Here is a 21662-nt window from a genome sequence, read left to right as displayed (position 1 = left end):
ATCCTCTGGGCGGCCCTGCTGGCAGGCAGCTCCACATGGAGCTTCCCACCTAGACATCCCTGGACGAGGTGAGGTGGTGCATTGGCAAAGGGGGCAGTTTGAGCAGGTGTGTGTGTGTGTGTGTCTGTCTGTCTGTCTGTCTAATTTTGGGAAGTGAAGTCACAAACTGCTGGGGCTGGTTTCCTATTGGTGTGACCAATTTTTGCAAAGCTTCCCCCCCCGCATCTTCTTTTGGCACTAGGGCTTTCTGCGCTGCCGTTGACAAGGGCAGCGGCACAAGGGGCTCAGGGTGGAGAATCAGGGAGCCGGCAGGGTGGGGGAGAAAGGGTGCACGGGGTGTGTGTGTCACAAGGATAAGAATCACATTTAGCCCTTGCACGGCAATGCTGGTGCACTCACGCACTGCCACAGCTTCTAGTACCATGATTATTTATCTGTACAACAGCAGCACCTACAGAGACCGGGGCAGAATCAAGGCCCCCGTTGGGCCAGGCGCTGCCCAGACACAGCGAGAGACAGGCCATGCCCCAGAGAGTTTACAGGCTCCATACCCAAAAAGTGGGAGAAGAAACAGAGGCCCAGTGTCACACAGCAGCACTGAGAGTAAAACCCAGGACTCCTGGCTCCTCCTGCTCTAACCACTAGACCCCACTCTGCTCCCAGAGTTGGGGACAGAACCCAGGAGTCCTGGCTCCCCAAAAGGGCAGGAGTGGGGTCTAGTGGTTAGAGGAAAGGAAGATGGGTGTCAGGACTCCTAGGTTCCAGTCCCAGCGCTGGGGTTAGAGTGGAGTCTCGTACGTTAGCACAGGTGGGGCTGGGAGCCAGGACTCCTGGGTTCTTCCCCTCCCCCCCGAACCACCTTGCACAGCAGGAGGGGGCTGGGCAGGAAGCGGTGATGGGGTGAAAACTATCAAGAAATGTAAATCCTGGAAGAAGCCTGTGCCAGGAACCGGGTGGTACAGAAACCACGGCCCCCATCCCATCTCTAACCCACCCTTGGCTGGCACTGGATCATGCCCCCTGTACCCCCCCCCAATCCACCCCCTGTGAGCCCTGGGGGACAGGGAATAGCCATGGTGCTGGGCCCCCCATCCAATTGACGTATTCATTGTTGCAGTGACCCAAGGTGTGTGCACAGAATGGGGATGGAGTGTGTGTGTGGATGGATGGATTTCTGCATGTGTCTGTGTGGTTTTCTGTGAGGGGTTGCGGGGGGGGTGTTTGTGGCTGTGGGGGTTGTGTTTGTGGCTGTGCAAGTGTGTGTGTTCATGTGGCTGGATTTGTGCATGTGTTTGCATCTGTTAGCAGTTGTGTTGATGTTGGCTGGATTTGTGTGGGTGTTTGTGTATATTAGCAAGTGTGTGTGACTGCATTCATGCATGTGTTTGTGTATGTTTGCAATTGTGTGTGTGTGTGTGTGTGTGTGCTCTGCTGCCCTCTTTTGGTGCAACAACTGTTTCTCTGTATGTCACAGCCCCCATACCGTCGACCCCAGTGGTGATTTCCCCATGTTACAAAGGCTGGCTGCCCTGACCCTTCTCCCCTCTGCGGAGTGTGGCGGGGTCTGCAGTTCACCCCCTGTGGGGCAGGAGGGCAAGGTGTGGGGCACTGGGCTCCGATGCACCTGGAGAGCAGCTCAGGTGAGGCAGGGCAGGGCGTGTGGTGTCTGTTCTACGTTGCCTGGTGCTGGGCCATTGCACAATCCCCAGCCACACTGCACAGCGCACCCCGAGAGGGGACAGGGGGCAGATGATCCAGCACGAGTGGGGTGAGGACATGTGGTTGGGGAGAGGAAAAGCCTTGGGCTGCACTGGGGGAGTGCAGAGCAGGGGTGACACCCCAGAAACCTGCAGCAAAGGGATGGACAGGTGGGGTGGGTGGATAGAAGAGGCAGTGAGCCTATAATCTAAAAGGGGAGTGTGGGGTCTGGTGGTCAGAGCGGCGGAGGGGGGTTGGTGGTCAGAATTCCTGGGTTCTATCTCCAGCCCTGGGAGGGGAGTGGGGTCCAGTGGTTAGGGTGTGTGTTGGGGGAGAGCCAGGACTCCTGGGTTCTGTCCCTGGCTCTGACTCTCTCTTGTGCAATCCCTCGGCAGTTACCCAACTCGCCAGCGTGTGGGAGCGAGGGGCTGGGGCCGGGTTGTGACACAGCCCGGAGTCCCGTACTGCCCCTTTGTTACCCAACTGGGGCAGGGTGGGGGATGGCCTGGGAGACCCACTAAGAAAGGCACTTCTGGTGGGTTTGTGTGTGGGCCATGCTGGATAGACCCCTCTAGGTCAGAACCAGTCTCAGCCCGGGCCAGACCCTGGGAGCCCAGCCCCCTCTGTCACCACGGCCATGTCTATTGGTCTCCTGGAAAGGTCCATTCTCATGGGTAGCTGTCCAGTGGCAGTGAGTTCCACAGGCCTCGGCACACGCTGTGTGGGGCAGGAGGTCCTTGTGTTGGGAGCAGTGGGAGTGAACTGTGTGCGGTTGTGTCTCTGAGCACAATTGCGAATATTCTGGGGTGTGTGTGTGTGATTGTGAGTGTGGCTGGGGGTGTGATTGTTTCCGCAGGTCACCGCAGGTCACAGCCCCAGCGCACGTCACAGCCGTCGGGCGGGGATTGTCTGTGAGCCCCGCGCTGGGGGCGGGGCTTCAGGGAGAGACCCAGCCCCATAGACAGCCTGGGGCAGGGAGCTATTGGGGGAAGGGATGAGGGGATGGGGGGAGAAGGGGGGAGGAGACACCCAGCCCCATAGACCTGCAGGGGCAGGAAATGAGGGGAGAAGGGGGGAGGGAGGGATCCAGCCCTATAGACCTGTAGGGGCAGGGAGATATTGGGGGCAGGAGGGGAGAAGGGGGTTGGCAGAGACCCAGCCCGGGGTGCAGGGGAAATGGGCTAGTTTGGAAGGAGCTGGGGAGGAGAAGAGACACAGGGCAGGACAGATGTTGGGACAGGGAAACTGACTCACTCCGAATACATGCAGAGTGGGGAGCAGGGCAGGGCGGAGGCAGATCATGCTGGTCCCAGGGTAATTTTGGGGGGTTCTGATTCACACTCAGACGGGGGGCTCCCCTCTGGGCTGAGGAGCCCTGGGGTGGGGCGGGTGCAGGGGCTGTGTGTGTATGTCCGGCTGGGGGAGCTGCCTGGGCAGAGGGGCTGGAACTGGGGGGGCTGCAGCAGCCCCTGGCTTGACGTGGTTTCCATCACACCCAGGGGTTACAGTTGGTTCAGTGGCTCAGCACCCCCCACTATACAGATTGTTCTGGCACCACTGGCCTAGGGTCACGGTCTAGTGCTCAGTGCCTGCCTGGCTCTCCTAGAGCAGGGCGAGTGCCCAGCTCTCCTGGGGCAGGGCTGGCGAGAGCTCTGGACAGATACTAACAGCGCCGGGGAGCCCGGACAAATATTAGTTGGACAGAGGAGCCTGGGGTAGTTTTATCAGAGAGTAGCAATGAATCCCGAACACAGCACTGGAGCTGCAGTGCTCAGCGCGTGGGCCTGGGTCTCCTGCACAGTCTCCCTGCACACCCTCATGGCATAACAAGTTCTCTGCAGAGAAGCAGAGGGGCGGGACCGAGGGCTGCGGCGGGGGCTGCAGCACCCCCATGTCTCACTGTGCAAAGCTCCAGATGCTGTGAGAACAAAGCCAGCATTATTGTGTGATTCCAGAGAACCCCGGAGCTGTGCTGTCCCTGTGCAGTGTGAGCGGGAATTGCACGTTTTCACATTGCTTGTGAACACACCTGGGTACAGTTCACAGGCTTTCAGCACCCCTGACACACTGATTAGAACACCTGCAGCCAATCAAGGCAGAGCTAATTAGGGCACCTGGGTTTAAAAAGGAGTCACTTCAGTTTGTGGTGTGCGTGTGAGGAGCTGGGAGCAAGAGGTGCAAGGAGCGGAGAGGGAGAGGGTGTAGCTGCTGGAAGACTGAGGAGTACAAGCGTTATCAGACACCAGGAAGAAGGTCCTGTGGTGAGGATAAAGAAGGTGTTGGGAGGAGGCCAGGGGGAAGTAGCCCAGGGAGGTGTAGCTGTCATGCAGCTGTTACAGGAGGCACTATAGACAGCTGCAATCCACAGGGCCCTGGGCTGGAACCCGGAGTAGAGGGCGGGCCCGGGTTCCCCCCAAACCTCCCAACTCCTGATCAAACACAAGAGGAGTTGACCCAGACTATGGGTTCCACCAGAGGAGAAGATCACTGAGGTGAGCAAATCTGCCAATAAGCGCAGGACCCACCAAGGTAGAGGAGGAACTTTGTCGCAGCCTCTAATTGTGGCGTTTTTAAATGATCTGCATGCTGCTTGCAGGCTCCTAACACTTGCCACAGCAGCTCCTTTTAACTTCCATCCAACCATCTGTACTTATGCCGATAGGTCGACTTTAGGTCTTTAACTTTGATCGGTAGCTGAGAAGATGGTAAATTGGACAGAAACCCGTTCGACAAACCTCTTCATTTCCTGTCTTCTTTATTCATCGCCTTTTCCTTATTTCCCAGCAGATTGACTAGATCTGGGTGCTAGCAGGGGGACCTGACGGGCTCCTTATTTTCTGATTTCTTTCGGAAGCATTGAACTTGGCAGGGCACAGTCAGATTCTGGATGCTCATGGAAATGTAGCACCTCGTGCTCAGCTTTAGTTCTGTTTCTCAGCTCTTTTGGAAAATCGATCTTTAGGCTGACATGTAACATCCTTGCATTAGGAGATGGCTAATTAATAAGACCATAAACCTTGGCAATCAAATGGAACCTGAAGTCCATAGAAGACCCCGAAAGGCCCTTGGGGAGTGAAGTGCAAGTTGAGGAAGACTTCCCTGCACAGCTTCTCTCTCAATACTCGTTTTCCTGGATTGAGAGCAAAAGTCGGGAATCAGCTCAGGGTAGGGTTATACCATGTGTGTGCAGTGGTTAGACAAGAAACTGGACTGGTATGGAGCAAAACAGTTGTGTGTGCCTGACGACTGTACGTTTGAGAAGGAGCAGAAAAGAGCATTGGGGCTGCGGTATAGCGCTTGCATAGGCTTTCTTTGGCCTGTTTTGCTGTAAGAGTTAACAGTGAGAGATTGTTAGTCACAGGTCAGTGGGTGGGTTTATGCAAATTAGGAGCATATAGGGAAACCAGCAAGAGGAAGGAGGCTCAAAGACTTCTCTGTCTTTGAACAGAACTGTGTGTTAAGGGCTCTTGCTTTGAATTCTTCCAGTGGAGTCATTTCGCGGAAGTGATCATCACTTCGAATTACCTAGTTATCAAAGTGTCGTGAATGGTGTTTGGTGTGCGTCCGGGAGCTCCTCGTGCTGAAATAGAAAGCAGTGGGGGAAGAGTGGCTGCCTAGCATCCGAGATGCTCAGCATCCCAATGAGGTTAATCTGAAGTGTGATTATTGCTAGTTGAAAACTTCTCGTCTTTTTGAGCTTAGGTGAGATTAGTAGTTTCTTGGTCTATCCAAGGCTGTGATCAAGTGTCTTGATGTTTTTGGTCTTTTGGTCTCAAGATGAAAACCTTGTCTGTCTCTTGGGAACCTTGAGGTAAAAAATTATCTAAGTTGCATCTGTTCTTATCAATTTAATATCTGATAGGTCCTTTATTTGAAGACTGTATGTTAAATTGGTTTTTGAAACAGGGGGCTGGAATAAGAGCTTGCTCTGTCCATCCCATGTATTGACCTGGTATTGCAGTGCCTCCAGGACTGGTGCCTCTCCTTCTGGGGAGAATCTTCTGGTTAGAAAAGCAGAAAAAGTTTCACTCTAAAGATGCTGATTTGAGAAGATTTTTTTAAAGTAGTTGAAAAATCAGGTCTCTTTAGCACTTTGGTTTCTTCATAACAACATATTGTTAAAATTTCTTGGGAGTGTTTTCTGAGTCTACAGATGTGAGTTTCTTTGTCTTGCTGGAGGATTGTTTTAAAAGCTGAGATTCTTCTGTTTGCTGTGAGTCTTTTCAACAACATGAGGGACGAAAGCTTTCCAGACTGAGGGTCTGTTTGAGAGATGGTTGGTTGTGGGGGGAACACAGATTGGTAATATTCGAGGTCACATGTATATCAATAACTGGATGAGTTACACAGACTTCTCCCCATCCAGCCTACGTTCCATGTATCTTGACTGAGCCTGTCGCCCACCATCCCAGAGCAGAAGCCTGAAGCCTGAGCCCCACCACACGTGGGGAGGAGGGGAACTCCCGCTGGTTGCCTGCTCCTGCAGTGTTTATGACTTGGGAAGGGGGTAGGGACCAGCCCCTGCAGGCAGCCCGGGGGAAGAGCCGCTGCTTTGCTGCCCCTGACTGCACCTCAATTACAGCTCAGGAGGCTGTGGCCACAATAAAAGCCCCTGGTGGCCACATTTGAGAAATGCTGCAGCCTCACAGTAAACAAATCCCAGCAGGTTTGTCACACCCTGTCCCCCACCCTTCCCCCACCCTGGGGATTTCCTGCCCTCTCCCACACAGACCAACCTTCCTGGAAGTTCCCACCCCCTATGTATTTACTGCCCTTTCTCCCCGCCAAGGGAACCCGCCAGCAACTCCCTGATAATCCCTCCCTCAACTGGCTCCACTGCAGCCATTTCCCTTCCCTGGCCCCTGGAAGGACGGAATGAGCTGGAGCAAAACATGGATGTTGCGCTGCAGCCTGTTAGGGCAAAAAGGGCAATTGGGGACATGTCAGAACAGGAAATAATTTCCCAGCACAATTCCCCCCAGGCTCTTTCCCTGCACGCAGCTTGTCCTGCATGGGACAGAAAAATTCAAATCTAGGGCTGTCAATCGCAGTTAACTTACACAATTAACTTTAAAAAAATCATGATTAATCTGTTTTAATCACACCGTTAAACAATAGAATACTAATTTAAATTTATTTTTTGGTTTTTCTACATTTTCAATATATTGATTTCAATTACAACATAGAATACGAAGTGTACAGTGCTCACTATACATAGTTTTATTACAAATATTTACACTGTAAAATATAAAGTACTGTAGTGCAATCTCTTTATCATTAAAGTGCAACTTGCATATGTAGATTTTTTTGTTGTTGTTTCATAAGTGCACTCAAAAAGAAAACAATGTAAAACTTTAGAGTCCAGTCAGTCCTACTTCTTGTTCAGCCAGTCGCTAAGACAAACAAGTTTGTTTACATTTACTGGAGATAATACTGCCCGTGTCTTATATACGTCACCTAAAAGTGAGAACAGGCTCTCTCATGGCACTTTTGTAGCCAGTGTTGAAAGATATTAACGTGCCAGATATGCTAACATCCATATGCCTTCATACTTCAACCACCATTCCAGAGGACATGCTTCCATGCTGATAACGCTTGTTAAAAAAATAATGCGTTAATTTGTGACTGAAGACCTTGATGAAGAACTGTATGTCTCCTGCTCCATGATTTTATCCGCATTCTGCCATATATTTCGTTTTATGGCAGTCTTGGGTGATGCCCCAGCACATGTTGTTCACTTTAAGAACACTTTCAATGCAAATTTGACAAAACACAAAGAAAGTATAACGTGAGATTTCTAGAGATACCTACAGCGCTCGACCCAAGGTTTAAGAATCTGAAGAGCCTTCCAAAATCCAAGAGGGACGAGGTGTGAAACATGTTGTCAGAAGTCCTTAAAGAGCAACACGCTGATGCAGACACTACAGAACCTGAACCACTAGACAGGAAAATCAATCTTCGGTTGGTGGCATCTGACTCAGATGAGGAATATGAATGTACTTTGGCAGGGGAGGCTCAAGCCATTTCGCTGACCCAAGCAGAGTGGCTCTGCCAGTCACCTGTCCCGTGGCTCAGGTGGACCTCCCGCAGACGTGTCTGCGGATGCTCCACCCCAGCCATGGGACCAGCAGACCCTCTGTAGGCACGCCTGCGGGAGGTTCACCGGAGCCGCCTGCCGCCCTCCCGGGACCAGCAGAGCGCCCCCCCGCGGCATGCCGCCCCAAGCATGCGCTTGGCGTGCTGGGGTCTGGAGCCGCCCCTGTACTTTGGATCGTTATCGAGCAGTACCTGTCATCAGCATGGAAGCATGTCCCTGGCCTCTGATTGCTAGAAGCTGGTAGGGGAGAACAGGGGCTGGAGCTCTCCATGGCCGCCTGGTCTGGTCACTCCCTCTGAAGCCCATATCCAGGGCCAGCCTTAGGGGTGGGTGCCACCAGGGAATTGCCCAGGGGTACCGTGGTCAAGGGCGGTGCTGTACGGTGGCAGAGAGGTGTGTGCTGCTGGTGTAAAGTCAGAAACTGCTCCCGGCTGGCAGGGGAGTGCTGCTTGGGGTGGTGCCCAGATTTCTCACTGCTCCCTCCCGGCATAGGAACATGCGGGGAGGGAGGGGAAGAGAAGGGGGAGATAGCGGTGATGAGCGGCTACTGCTCCCCCCAATGTTCCTCCGTGCCCCCCTAGGGGGCTGTGAGTGGGGAGCAAGGAGCGACATCAGGGCTCCCTGCCTCCAGGTCACCTTCCCCACCTGGGCTGCATAAGGGGAGGACAGAGAGCAGCAGCCCAGGTGGGGAAGGTGACCTGGAGGCAGGGAGCCCTGATGTCGCTCCTTGCTCCCCCTCTCACAGCCCCCTAGCGATGTGCGGAGGAGCAGTGTTCAGGGGCGGCGGGGGGAGCGAGCAGCAATGCAGCTACTCCGTGCATCCAGGTCAGTTTCCCCGAGTGGGCACAGGAGGAGGTGCAGGGGTTAGGGGAAGAGGGGGCACAGTGCAGGGATTAGGGGTGCGGGAGGAGGCAGGGGTTAGGGGTGCAGGGGTTAGGGGCACAGGGGTGCCAGAGGTCACAGGTTTAGGGTTTGGGGGGCACAGAGTTAGCGGTGTAGGGGGCACAGGGTTAGGGGTGAGGGACGTAAGGGTGCTGGAGGGGGTGCAGGGTTAGGGGCACCAGAGGTTGGGGATGTAGGGTTAGGGGTGCTGGAGGGAGCACAGGGTTATGGGTGCAGAGGTTAGGGGTGCCAGAGGGGGACACAGGGTTAGGGGCGTGGGGGAGGACGCAGGGTGAACAGTGCAGGGTTAGAAGCACAGGAAGGGGCATGGGGCTCTCCTGTGGCCCAACCCCACAGGAGATTGACCCCATGTTTAAAGAACAAACCTCTGTACTAAGGGCTGCAATACCCACTGGGAACAATGAGCAGAAGTTAAGTTGCCTCCTGTTCTATAACTGATGGCGGGGGGGGGGGGCAGCAGGGATTAGGGCATGGAGAACGGGGGTGCCTGACAGGTGTTGGGCTGCACGTTCCCTGCTGCAGCTCCGCAGACTGGAGCCTGCTCCTCCTGTGCAGGGCCAGCTCCAGCTTTTCTGTTGCCCAAAGCAGGAGGAAAAAAAAAAAAAAGGACAAGCTGTGGCTCTTCGGCGGCAGCTCAGCCACACTGCTGCTTCTGTGGCAGTTCCGCGGCGAGTCCTCCCCCACTTCCTCTTTGGCAGCAATTCGGCGGCAGCTCAAAGACTAAGGGCTTGTCTACACTACAGGACTATTTCGAATCTACTTAAGTCGAATTTGTGGATTCGACCTTAATAAGTCGAATTTGTGTATCCATACTAAATACACAAATTCGAACTTCTGAGTCCACATTCACGGGGCCAGCTTCGACTTTGGAAGCGGTGCACTGTGGGAAGCTATCCCACAGTTCCCGCACTCCCCGCTGCCCATTTGAATTGTGGGATTTCCCCCCAATGCATGCTGGGGGGAAAAATGTGTCGTCATTGAACCGTCAATCCCGCCCTCCCTGTCTTCCTTGAAAGCGCCGGCGGGAAATCTGTTCGCGCCCTTCTCTGGTCGGTTACAGCGCGGACGCCACAGCACTGCGAGCATGGAGCCCGCTGCGATCATCGCTGCACTTATGGCCGTTGTCAACTCCTCGCACATTATCGTCCACCTCTTCCACAGTCAGATGCTGAGAAACCGGGCGAGGAGGCTCCGGCAGCACGGTGAGGAGAGTGGCGCAGACCTCTCACAAAGCAGGGTACGCCGGGCAGTGGAGATCATGGTGGCAATGGGTCAAGTTCATGGTGTGGAACGGCGATTCTGGGCCCGGGAAACAAGCACAGACTGGTGGGACCGCATAGTGCTGCAGGTCTGGGATGACACAGAGTGGCTGCGAAACTTCAGGATGCGTAAGGGCACTTTCCTTGAACTGTGTGACTTGCTGTCCCCTGCCCTGAAGCGCCAGGACACAAGGATGCGAGCAGCCCTGACTGTGCAGAAGCGAGTGGCCATAGCCCTCTGGAAACTTGCCACGCCAGACAGCTACCGGTCAGTAGCGAACCACTTTGGCGTGGGCAAATCTACCGTGGGGATTGCTGTCATTCAAGTAGCCCACGCAATCGTTGAGCAACTGCTCTCAAAGGTAGTGACTGTCGGAAATGTCCAGGTCATCATAGATGGCTTCGCCGCGATGGGATTCCCAAACTGCGGTGGGGCTATAGATGGGACTCACATCCCTATCCTGGCACCAGCCCACCAGGCCAGCGAGTACATTAACCGAAAGGGCTACTTTTCAATGGTGCTGCAAGCTGTGGTGGACCATAGGGGACGTTTTACCAACATCAACGTCGGGTGGGCGGGCAAGGTTCATGACGCGCATGTGTTCAGGAACTCTGGTCTGTTTAGACGCCTCCAGGCAGGCACTTTCTTCCCGGACCACAAAATAACGGTTGGGGATGTGCAGATACCTACAGTGATCCTCGGGGACCCGGCCTACCCGCTAATGCCCTGGCTCATGAAGCCCTATACAGGCGCCTTGAACACTGAAAAGGAACTCTTCAACTACCGGCTGAGCAAGTGCAGAATGGTGGTGGAGTGTGCTTTCGGACGTCTCAAGGGGAGATGGCGGACCTTACTGACTTGCTCGGACATCAGCGAAAAGAATATCCCCGTAGTTATTGCTGCTTGCTGTGTGCTCCACAATCTCTGTGAGAGCAAGGGCGAGACCTTTTTGGCCACTTGGGAGGTTGAGGCAAATCGCCTGGGTGCTGTTTACGATCAGCCAGACACCCGTGCTGAGAGAATATCCCAGCGGGAAGCGATATGCATCAGGGAGGCTTTGAAAGCGAGTTTCCTCGCAGAGCAGGGTAACCTGTGACTGTCCACTTGATTTTAAGAGAGCCTAATGATAAACCAAGTTTCCCCCACTTCCGAAGGACGTTTTAAAACTAAGGACATGTTTTAGTAATTAATAATAAATCTTTCGTTGACTTTGCATTTCTGTTTCTTCGTTGAAACATGGAAGCATTCTGTGCTGGTTAAGGTGTGCACTGATGGGTGGGTTTGCAGGAAGGGGCGAGGGGTGCCGTCCTTGGATAGGGGTTACCATGACGGCTGTGGGTTTGGGCGTTGGAAGGGGTGAGGGGTGTGGGGGAAGGGTGAGTATCTGCCCCTGGATGAGGTCTCTTTTTGGGGCTCGGGGCACCGGGGAGGATCGTGACTACGGTCCAAATGCATGTGAAGGGAAGCCTGCCTTTACATTCGGGGATGTCAGGCACCAGGACCCTGCACAAGCATACACATCAAGGAAAGACCCGGGGCAGCATACACCACACAGACTGTCCCTGGTGCCTAGTGACTGCAGTCTGTGTGTGCCCTGCAGTTGACCCTGCAGCCAAGTCTGTAGCATGGCACTGTGGGCTATGCAGTGACATTACAATTCCCCCCCACCCCACAGAACAACAGAAAGTCTTCTGACACCAGAAACGTGACGGAAACAGTCAGTAACACCAAACCGCTTTTAATAATGTAATACACAGGGGGGGGGGTTGAACTTGGAGTTGGGACTGGTTGATGCTGTAAAGAAAGATCTTGTACAAATTTACAGCGCGACAGTTGTCTCTAACATTATCGGTGTGCTGCGGTGCAGGGACAGTTCTCACGGCCCCTACCGCCCCTCCGTCTTGTCACTTTGGGTGAGGGGGGGACAGGACTTCTTGGCGTTGGAGGGCGGTTGCAGATGCACTGCAGGGGGGCTCTCTCCTCCTGCCTGCGGTCTTGCAGAACATCTACAAGGCGCCGGAGCGTGTCCGTTTGCTCCCTCATTAGACCAAGCAGCGTTTGAGTCGCCTGCTGGTCTTCCTGCCGCCACCTATCCTCCCGTTCCAGGTGTGTGCGATGCTGCTGACACAGGCTCTCCCTCGACTGTCTCTGCTCTGCCGCCTCCGCTCTGGAGCTGGCCATCAGTTCCTGGAACATGTCGTCCCTTGTCTTTTTCTTTCGGCGTCTAATCTGAGCCAGCCTCTGCGAGGGGGATGGCGGGGCAGTCCGGGAAGGAGCCGAAGCTGTGTGATGTGAAAAAGTAGGTGATTTCCTTGAACACATACATGTTTGCCAACAGTAAACACAGTCTAGTCAGTTTCAGTTAACAAGACCAAAGAGGGAACCAAGTCTCAGGAGATCTCAGAACTAGTCCGAGATTTCGGAATACGCTCTCATTGGCGGCGCCATTGCACTGGATAGCGCACAAGCGAGGAGAGACAGCTGCATCCCTCTTGCACAAAGTCCTGGTAAGCCTTACAGTACAGAGTGCTTATCAGTTACTGGTTAGCTGTGCTCTCCTGCTAAAGGCAATGTGCAAAGCAGAAAGGATAAGCCTTTTGCAGCCCCTCCCGCCAGCGCACGGGAACGATCAATGCATGCTTGTTCTCTGTGGCCTCTCGCACGTGGCTGTTAGGCGAGGGTCATTGTTATGCAACCTAATTGTAAACCATTAACAATAGTAACACTACACTAATTGCCCTACTTAGATGCAGTATTTGCAGAACGAGATCACCCTGAGGCGGGTCACTCGTGCCCAGAAAGACCGCATGTTACGGGACGCACTGCACAGACCAGGACCATATGCAGCAATGCTAGTAGAGGCGATGGTTCCACTGTATATTCGGATGTCCTGGCGTGGAAGAGTCTGCTTCCACGGAGCGCCCAACAAGCGACCTCTTCCGACGAACCTCATGCGGAGGCTTTGCGAGGAACTGAATGACACCTTCGTAGAAATGTCGCTAGAGGACTATTTTTCTATCCCCATTTGTGTGGACCTTCTCTTTATATAGTTTAATATATATTATAGTTTAATATTTAGAATGTTTTAAATTGTAAATATTTAGAATTTTTTAAAGTCCATTTGTGTGGACCTTCTCTTCATATAATTTAATATATATTATAGTTTAATATTTAGAATTTTGTAAATACTGTTTCTATTTTTTCTATAACAATGTTATAAAAAATAAATGTTTATACGTGTGTTGCACTTACCGCCTGATCCTTCCCCTGATTCCGAGTCCTGGTTAACGGGCGGGGACGGTTGGTAGGGGATCTCTGTGAGGGTGATGAAGAGATCCTGGCTGTCAGGGAAAGCGGGAGTGGGTTCGATGTCGCCTGCGCCGTCCTCTAAAGACCCTTCCTCATCTTCCCCATCGGCGAACAGGGAGGGGGAACTGTCCCGGTACACTATTCCGTCCTCGGAGTCCACCGTCACTGGTGGGGCACTGGTGGCAGACCCACCTAGAATGGCATGCAGTGCCTCGTAGAAGCGGCATGTCTGGGGCTGGGCTCCGGAGCGTCCGTTTGCCGCTCTGACTTTTTGATACCCTTGTCTTAGGTCCTTCACTTTCACGCGGCACTGCATCGCATCCCGGCTGTATCCTTTGTCTTTCATGGCTTTAGAAACCTTCTCGAACGTCTTCGCGTTCCGCTTGTTGGAGCGCAGCTCCGAGAGCACAGACTCCTCGCCCCACACAGCGATCAGATCCTGGACTTCCCGGTCACTCCATGCTGGGGACCTCTTTCTATTCTGGGATTGCCCGGACTCCTCTGCTGGAGAGCTCTGCATCGTTGCAGGTGCTGCGGAGCTCGCCCCGATGTGCAACCAGAACGTGAGATTCAAACCGCCCAGACAGGAAAATGAATTCAAATTTTCGCGGGTCATTTCCTGTGTGGCTGGCCAGAGAATCCAAGCTCGGACTGCTGTCCAGAGCGTCAACAGAGTGGTGCACTGTGGGATAGCTCCCGGAGCTGCTAAGTTCGATTAGCATCCACACCAAGCCTAATTCGAGCTAGCAAGTGCGAATTTAGCGTTACTCCACCTGCCGGGGTGGAGTACCAAATTCGAACTAAAGAGCCCTCTAGTTCGAATTAAATGGCTTCCTGGTGTGGACGGTTGAGCGGTTAGTTCGAATTAACGCTGATAAATTCGAATTAAAGTCCTAGTGTAGACCAGGCCTAAGACAGGGAATGAGGGACCCGCCGCCGAATTTCCGCCCAAGACCCAGACGTGCTGCCCCGATACCGGACGGGCCCCCCCTTTGAATTGGCCGCTCCAAGCACCTGCTTGCTACCCTGGTGCCTGGAGCCAGCCCTGCTCCCGTGACAAGCAGGGGCTGGTGCAGAGCGTGGCAGGGCAGGGAGATGACATCTCCCCTAAGGGCGGGGCCTTTTCACAGCAAGGGCAGCACCTCCCCGCAGTACCACAGACCCCACCTGCTCCTCCTGCTTTCTCCTGACACCAGCACCACCCTTCCCAGCACCGCCTCATGGCAGCATCTGCTGCCGGACTCGCACCAGAAACGGGAAGTCTGTGCCGGGCCTGGCAGCAGCTGTCAAGAAATGGAAGCAGGAGACACGACCACTCCCATGGTGCTGTGGGGCCTGTCCTGGCTGGTGGGAGATGGAGGCAGTGGACACTACCACTCCCATCGTGCCATAGGATTTTCAAGTGGGGTGCCCCCCCCAGGGATGGGCTCCAGGGGAGGTTTGGCATCTTAAGGGACTGGGGGGGGGGGGTTGCTTGGAGGAGGTTTGAGGACCAACAGTGAAGGGGAAGTTGGACACTGGCCAGAATACCAGGGAGACAAGGCAGGTGAGGTGATACCTGTTACTGGACCAGCTTTGGAGCCACACAGGGTCTTCTTCATGCAGGGGAAAGGTGCTCAGAGCATCACAGTTCAATAGAAGGTGGAACGCTCTGCCCCGAACTCCAGACATTCCCCTACTTCCTGGAACGGGGGGCCTGTCCCCATTGTCCTGTAAAGATCCCCACTATGAAACCCAGAGGTAGCTGCATCTTAGCACCAACACACCAGTGGTCACTGCTCCAGAGGAGATGGTACATACAGGCCACTGCCCTACGTGGCCACCAGACGTCACAGACTGTGCACTGTCTTAGCTGGTCCCACACGTTACTGCCCCAAGAAGTGAGGTACCCACAGGCTACTACTCAAACTGGGCACCTGGGGTCACTGCAGCAATGGGGGGGATACATGCAGGGCACTGCTGCACATGGCCACCAGGGGGCACTGCTGCAACGGTGGTGGTGGTGGTGGTGGTGTGGGGGGATGATAAACAGGCCACTGCCTGAAGTGGCCACTACCACAATGGTGTGGGGAGAGGGGGAGGGAGATACCAATAGGGCACTGCCACACCAGGGCAGTCACTGCTCCAATTAGTAGATACACACATCGGGTAGTGCCCCAACTGGGGGCCCTACCCCAGAGAGAGAGGGGGCTGGGGAGAGAAGAGGAAATCAAAGGCCACTGCCTCACTTAGCCACCAGGGGTCACTACCTACATAGGGGGGACACACACACAGGGCACTGCCCCACCTGACCAGCAGGGGTCACTGCCCCAATTGGGGGATATACAGAGGGTATTGCCCCACGGGGATGCCAGGGATCAGTGCCTGCCATACCTGGCACAGGGGTAGAGGGGATAGGGTGACCAGATGTCCCGATTTTATAGGGACAGTGCCGATATTCGGGGCTTTTTCTTATGTAGGTGCCTATTACCCTCCACCCCGTCCCGATTCTTCACACTTTCTATCTGGTCACCCTGGGGGGCGGGGGCAGGGAGAGAGGGGGCTACACACAGGGCACTGCCATACTTGGCCACCAGTGCACATCCCTAGTGGGGGAGTGACGCACACCAGGAGCAGGGCTCACTGCCACAAAGGGGTTGGAAGATACCCAGGGCACTGCCTGACACGGCCACCCAGGCACCCTGCCACCTTGGGGGAGGTGAAGAACACACCTCAGGCACTGACTCCTCTGGCTACCAGTGCTCACTGGCCCAATGCAGGGGTTGGGGGGAGTAAATACACATAGGGGACTGCCCCACCTGGGCAACACGAGTCACCGAGATGAGAGTGGGATACGCAGAGGGCACTGCCCCAATGGCTGATGTACATACAGGGCCCTGCCTCACCTACCCACCAGCGCTCACAGGCGCAATGGCAGTGGTGGGGTCACATAGGCAACTGCCCTCAGTGGCCACCAGGGGGCGCTGCAGCAATGCTAGGGGGGATACAAGCCAGGCATTGCTGCCCCTCGCCACCAGGAGTCACTGCTCCTACAAGAAGGCACCTACAGGACAGTCCCGTGCCTGGCCAGCAGGGGTCACTATCACTGGGGAGGGGCTATGGGGAAGCAGAGAAAGAGCAACTAACTGCAGTGTGGAAAATCGTCATCTACCGGGGAGAAGGAACGGACTCCGCTAGGACATCGCACCAACTCCGGCCAGGCTGGATACCAGCAATTCGGGGCTGGAGCAGCTCCAGCTAGAGGCTGGGTGGAGGCAGGTGACCTCGGTCTCTGTGCTGAGCAGGCTGCTTTGGCAGCGAGGAGGGACAGGGAACCCCCCGGCCAGGGTCTGGCTGCCCAAGGAGGGGGAGATCTGTGGCAGTTTTGGAGTAGCTGGTTCAGCAGCCGTGAGCCGCACGCTTGTCCCTGCCTGAGCTCTCCAGGAGCACATAACACACAGGTGCGCACTGGATGTAGGCACCAGTGTAACGACAAGGCCAGACCTTGCTGAGTGCTGCCTGTGAGAGACAGGGGCAGAGTCAGACGGGCAGATGCGGGCAGGAGATGACAGGGCCAGCGGCCATGAGCTGAACCCATCACAAGTCCAGCCTGTGACCTCACCATCCATCCCTGCAGCTCTCCATCTGTCCTGCTGTCCGTCCAACTCCCAACCCCCCATCCGTCCCCAATGTATGCCCCACACCCCCCTCACCCATCTGCCTCACACACTCATCTATTTCCTCATGCATCCTGCTGTCCCTCTGATTGGCCCTGCAGTGCCCAGCACAAGGAGGCATAGTGGACCCTGAGCGAGGCTTTTGGGTGATGCAGTAATGGAGCTAGCGGGTGATAAGGGGGGTTCTGGGCATCTCTAATCCTGTGCCCAAAGCCATGACTGCGAGCCCACCCCTCTCAGTCTCAGACCCCACAGCCCCAAGGACATGACTGGCCACTCACGCTGTGACCCAGTGACAGCAATGAGGTCTCCCTGAAGATAGGGGGTGGGAGGAGCAACCCCCTTATCCTGGCAGGCAGGACACATCCTTCCCAGTATGGCAGAGACCTTGCCCGTGGGCAGACAGACCCAGCTGAGCCCATAGGAGACTGGGGGAGGAGGAGCAGAGGAAGAGGATGAAGGCAACTGAACATGACAGGTGTCCATGAAAGGAGAGAGAGAGTTTGAGTGTAAATTGGCCAACACAGAGGGAGAAACCTCGGAGGAAGAAAGAAACTCAGAACAGGGAGTCACCCTCATGGATCCAACCTTCTGCTAGGGAGCACACACCACTCCTGGCCAGAGAGATGATCAGCTCCCACAAATGGCAACATCATCTCCCTTGAAGCCACAGCTAGTCCAGAAACCCACACCCAGGTAACGGGACGTCCCTGCCTGGAGCCAGGGGGGCTCACGCGGGAGTCGAATCCCAACGGCCGCAGCGCCCCCGGGGCGGGGGGGGGCAGCGCAGCCTCGGGGCGAGGGAACCGGGGCCTCCCCCCCCGCGCCGAGTCTCTGTCCCGCGCTCTCTCCGCCAATCAGGGAGCGGGGAGGGGCGCGGCGAAGTGACGAGCTACGGCCCCTCCTCCAATAGAGGCCGCGTGTGTGTGAGAGAGAGAGAGAGAACTACGCTTCCCAGAGTGCACCGGGAGGGGGCACGTTGTCTGAGCAACCGACCGTCACTTCCGGTCTGAGACGAGCCAGGAACTACAACTCCCAGCCTGCGCCGGGGCGCCTCCGTCCTCCACCTGACACCTTCCCCCCCAACGCAACTCCTCATCCCCGCCCCCCTCCGGCTCCTGAGGCGACTCGCGTGTCCGGGGGTCTTGGCCCGGCCCTGCCCCCCCCCCCCGCAGCGCGGTGCCCCCAGCACCTCTCCCCCCCCAGCCTGCTTCTCCCTTGGCCTCGTCTCTCCCCACCGGGGAGGGGGGCTGTTGGATGGAGCCATATGGAAATAGGGGGAGGGGCAGGGCTGGGAGCCAGGACTCCTGGGTTCTCCCCCCAGCTCTGGGAGAGGAGGGGGGCGAGGGGGGTAGAGTGGGGGAGGGGCTGGGCTGCTTGCTGCCCTCGCGGTGACCAGCAGAGCCCCCCCCTGCAGCTTGCCCCCCCCAACCACGCGCTGGGTGTGCTGGTGCCTGGAGCCGCCCCGGTTCCAGCCCCTCTGCCCAGGCAGCTCCCCCAGCCTGACACACACACACACACAGCCCCTGCACCCAGTGATGAGCTACCAAAGTCATAACAACCGGTTCCCTCCTCACCCCAGGAGGAATCATGCCCCCCCCGCCCACTCCTGCCCCAACCAACCCCCCGCGTTCCTTGATGCCCCCCCCAGGGACCCCTGCCCCATCCACCCCCCTTCCCTGTACCCTGAGTACCCTCCGCCGCCCCATCCAACCCCTCCTCTCATTCCTGATGGACCCCCAGGACCCCTGCCCCATCCAACCCCCCCTTCTCTCTGTCCCCTGACTGCCCCTGGAACCCTTGCCCCTGACTGCCTCCCACCGCCCCATCCAACCCCTGCTCCTTTCTGACTGCCCCCCCAGGACCCTGGCCCCCGTTCAATCCCCCTGTTCCCTGCCCTCTGACCCCCCACCTCCAAACTCCCCTACCCTCTCCCCAACACCCCTCCCTGCCCCCTTACCGCGCTGCCTGGACGTGGCTGGGCCGGGACAGGAGTCGCGCGGCCGGAGCCGGAGGATGCAGCGGGAGCCCGGCGACCGGAGCCAGGTGGCTGGCCGGGTGGAGCCAGGGAGGGCTGCGGCCAGAGCTGGAGCCGGGCAGCCGGGGCCGCCGCCACGCCCAGACCCTTGCTGCCGGAACCCAGCCCCCTGGCAAAACAGCAGGGGCGGCTGGAGCCACAGAGCCAGGCCGGGCCGGAGGTGGGGGGCCGTGTCCAGAGCCGGGCATCCCGGTAGGTGGGGGCACGGCAGGGCCGGGGGGGGTGCGGCCGGAGCCGGGCAGCCGGGGGGAGGGGTTCGGGGGGGTCGGGGAGGGTCGCGGCCGGGGACGGGGAGGGGACGCGGGGCCTTGCCGTGGCCGGTGAGGGTTGGGCGGGGACCCGCGGACGGGGGCCGGGGGGCCGGGCAGGGTGGCGGCCGGGAACGCGGGGGGGCGGGACGCGGCCGGGGCCGGGGAGGGTCGTTGCGGGGACGGGGACGGGTGGGGACCCGGGGACGGGGGTGGCCAGGCAGGGTCGTGGCCGGGAACGCGGGGGCGGGGGGGGGGACGCGGGCGGGGACCCGGGGATGGGGTGGGGGCGGGGCCGGGTGGCCAGGCAGGGTCGTGGCTGGGAATGCGGGGGGGGTTGGGACGCGGCCGTGGCCGGGGAGGGTCGGGCGGGGACGCGGGGAGGGGGGGGCGCGGCCGGGTGGTCGGGGACGCGGAGCCGGGTGGCCAGGGAGGGTCGCGGCCGGGGAGGCAGGGACGGGCCGCGGCCGGGGACCGGCTGGGGCACATGCCCCCCGCCCCCAGTTTCCTACCTCAGCGTCGTCTTCCTGGGCCGGGGAAGCCTGCTTGCTTCTCAGCCCTCCCAGGCTTCCCGCGCGAACAGCTGATTCGCGGGAAGCCGTGGGGGAGGAGAAGCAAGGAGGAGCTTCATGGCAGGAGGTGGAGGCAGTGCTGAGGTGAGCTGGGGCCGGGCAGCAGGGAGGGAGCGCTTGTTAAATTTAAATGCCCTTTTAGAACCAGTTTGTCCCACAAATTTTTTTTGTTCTAAATTTAACAACCGGTTCACGCGATCCGGTGCGAACCGGCTGCAGCTCACCACTGCCTGCACCCGCCCCACCCCAGGGCTCCTCAGCCCAGAGGGGAGCCCCCCAGCTGAGTGGGGAATCAGAACCCCCCGAAATTACCCTGGGACCAGCATGATCTGCCTCTGCCCTGCCCTGCTCCGCATGTATTCGGAGTGAGTCAGTTTCCCTGTCCCAACATGTGTCCTGCTCTGTGTCTCTTCTCCTCCCCAGTTCCCTCCAAACCACCCCATTTCCCCTGCACCCCGGGCTGGGTCTCTGCTAACCCCCCTTCTCCCCTCCTGCCCCCAATATCTCCCTGCCCCTACAGGTCTATGGGGCGGGATCCCTCCCTCCCCCCTTCTCCCCTCATTTCCTGCCTCTGGGGGTCTATGGAGATGGGTGTCTCCTCTGCCATCCCCTCTCCTACCCCCCCATATCCCGCTGCCTCTAGGGGGTCTACGGGGCTGGGTCTCTCTCCCCTCCATCCCCTCCCCTGCCCCCAATATCCCTCTGGGCCTCTGTGGGGCTGGGGCTCTCTCCCTGCCCCTGTGCTCCCCCCTGCACATGATGTCCTGGGAGTGACTCAGTTTCCCTGGACCAACATTTCACACCCCCGACCCCCACCCGACATGTCTCCCTCCACCCCACCCCAGTTCTCCTGCACCCCAGGCTGGGTCTCTGCTAATCCCCCTTCTCCCCTCCTGACCCCAATATCCCCTGCCCCTACGGGTCTATGGGGCTGGGTCTCTCCCTCCCCCCTTCTCCCCCATCCCCTCATCCCTTCCCTCAATGTCTCCCTGCCCCAGGCTGTCTATGGGGCTGGGTCTCTCCCTGAAGCCCCGCCCCCAGCGCTGGGCTCACAGACAATCCCCGCCCAGCGGCTGTGACGTGCGCTGGGGTTGTGACGTGCGCTGACGTGTTCACTCTCTGCAGGCGACTCATTCACTGGAGACCAAAACGACAGAAGGTGTCACGTGTCCATGGGCGGGGCTATGCAGATGAGCAGTGTCTGGCGGCAGGACGGGGAGCAGCGAGAGGAACCGAAGGAGCCTGGCGGAGAGAATTCTCTGCGTGTGGACAGAATCCGGTGTGGGGAGTTCGTGCTGTGGGTGCCTGCGCCGGAGTCACTTCGGGGCAGTGATTGCTACTGAGCTGCATAGTGACCAAAGGGGTGTGAATGGGGTGTGGTGCCTGGCAGGGAGCAGCTCATGGTGAAAAGAAAGCAGCAGATCCTGTCCTAGCAGTGGTTTCTGGGGGTTTCTTTGCAACCATGAGTGGGTGTGTTGTGGGTGTAACTAGACCCCCTTCCCTTCTCTGGTGAGCGGGGCTTCTATTGTTTGCCTTGGGGAGGGAGGGGGAGGTCCATGATGTCACTGCCCATGGTGGAGGGGAGGTTGAATCATGTTTTTGAAGTGGGAGAGCAACTTCCCCGGCTCCCACTCACTCTCCACTAGGGGGCTGGGCTGGGATTTCTAGGGAGGGAAGCACAGGGAAAAACAGTCTCCTTTATGGAACCCAGGAGTCCTGGCTCCCAGTCCCCCTGCTCTAGACCCCCTCCACTCCCAGAGCCAGGGATAGAACCCAGGGGTCCTGGTGCCCAGCCCCCTCCCTGCTCTGACCACTCGACCCCACTCCCCTCCCAGGGTGGTGCAGGGGTCACTGGGTCTGTGTCCCAGCTCTGCTAAGGGC

The 21662-nt window shown here is 57.3% G+C and overlaps 1 non-coding gene across 1 annotated transcript; it reads left to right on the top strand.

The window, feature by feature from the left end:
• The first annotated feature begins 5490 nt into the window (after window positions 1-5490).
• Window positions 5491-5684, top strand: LOC123360925. Its single transcript, XR_006576095.1, has one exon. It is a non-coding gene; the product is annotated as a U2 spliceosomal RNA (small nuclear RNA).
• Window positions 5685-21662: the final 15978 nt, after the last annotated feature.

The sequence above is a fragment of the Mauremys mutica genome, unplaced genomic scaffold (assembly GCF_020497125.1).
Source record: "Mauremys mutica isolate MM-2020 ecotype Southern unplaced genomic scaffold, ASM2049712v1 Super-Scaffold_100331, whole genome shotgun sequence".
NCBI lineage: Eukaryota > Metazoa > Chordata > Testudines > Geoemydidae > Mauremys > Mauremys mutica.
The sequence above is the reverse complement of the archived record's forward strand: the minus strand, read 5'-3'. Positions and strand labels throughout refer to the sequence as shown.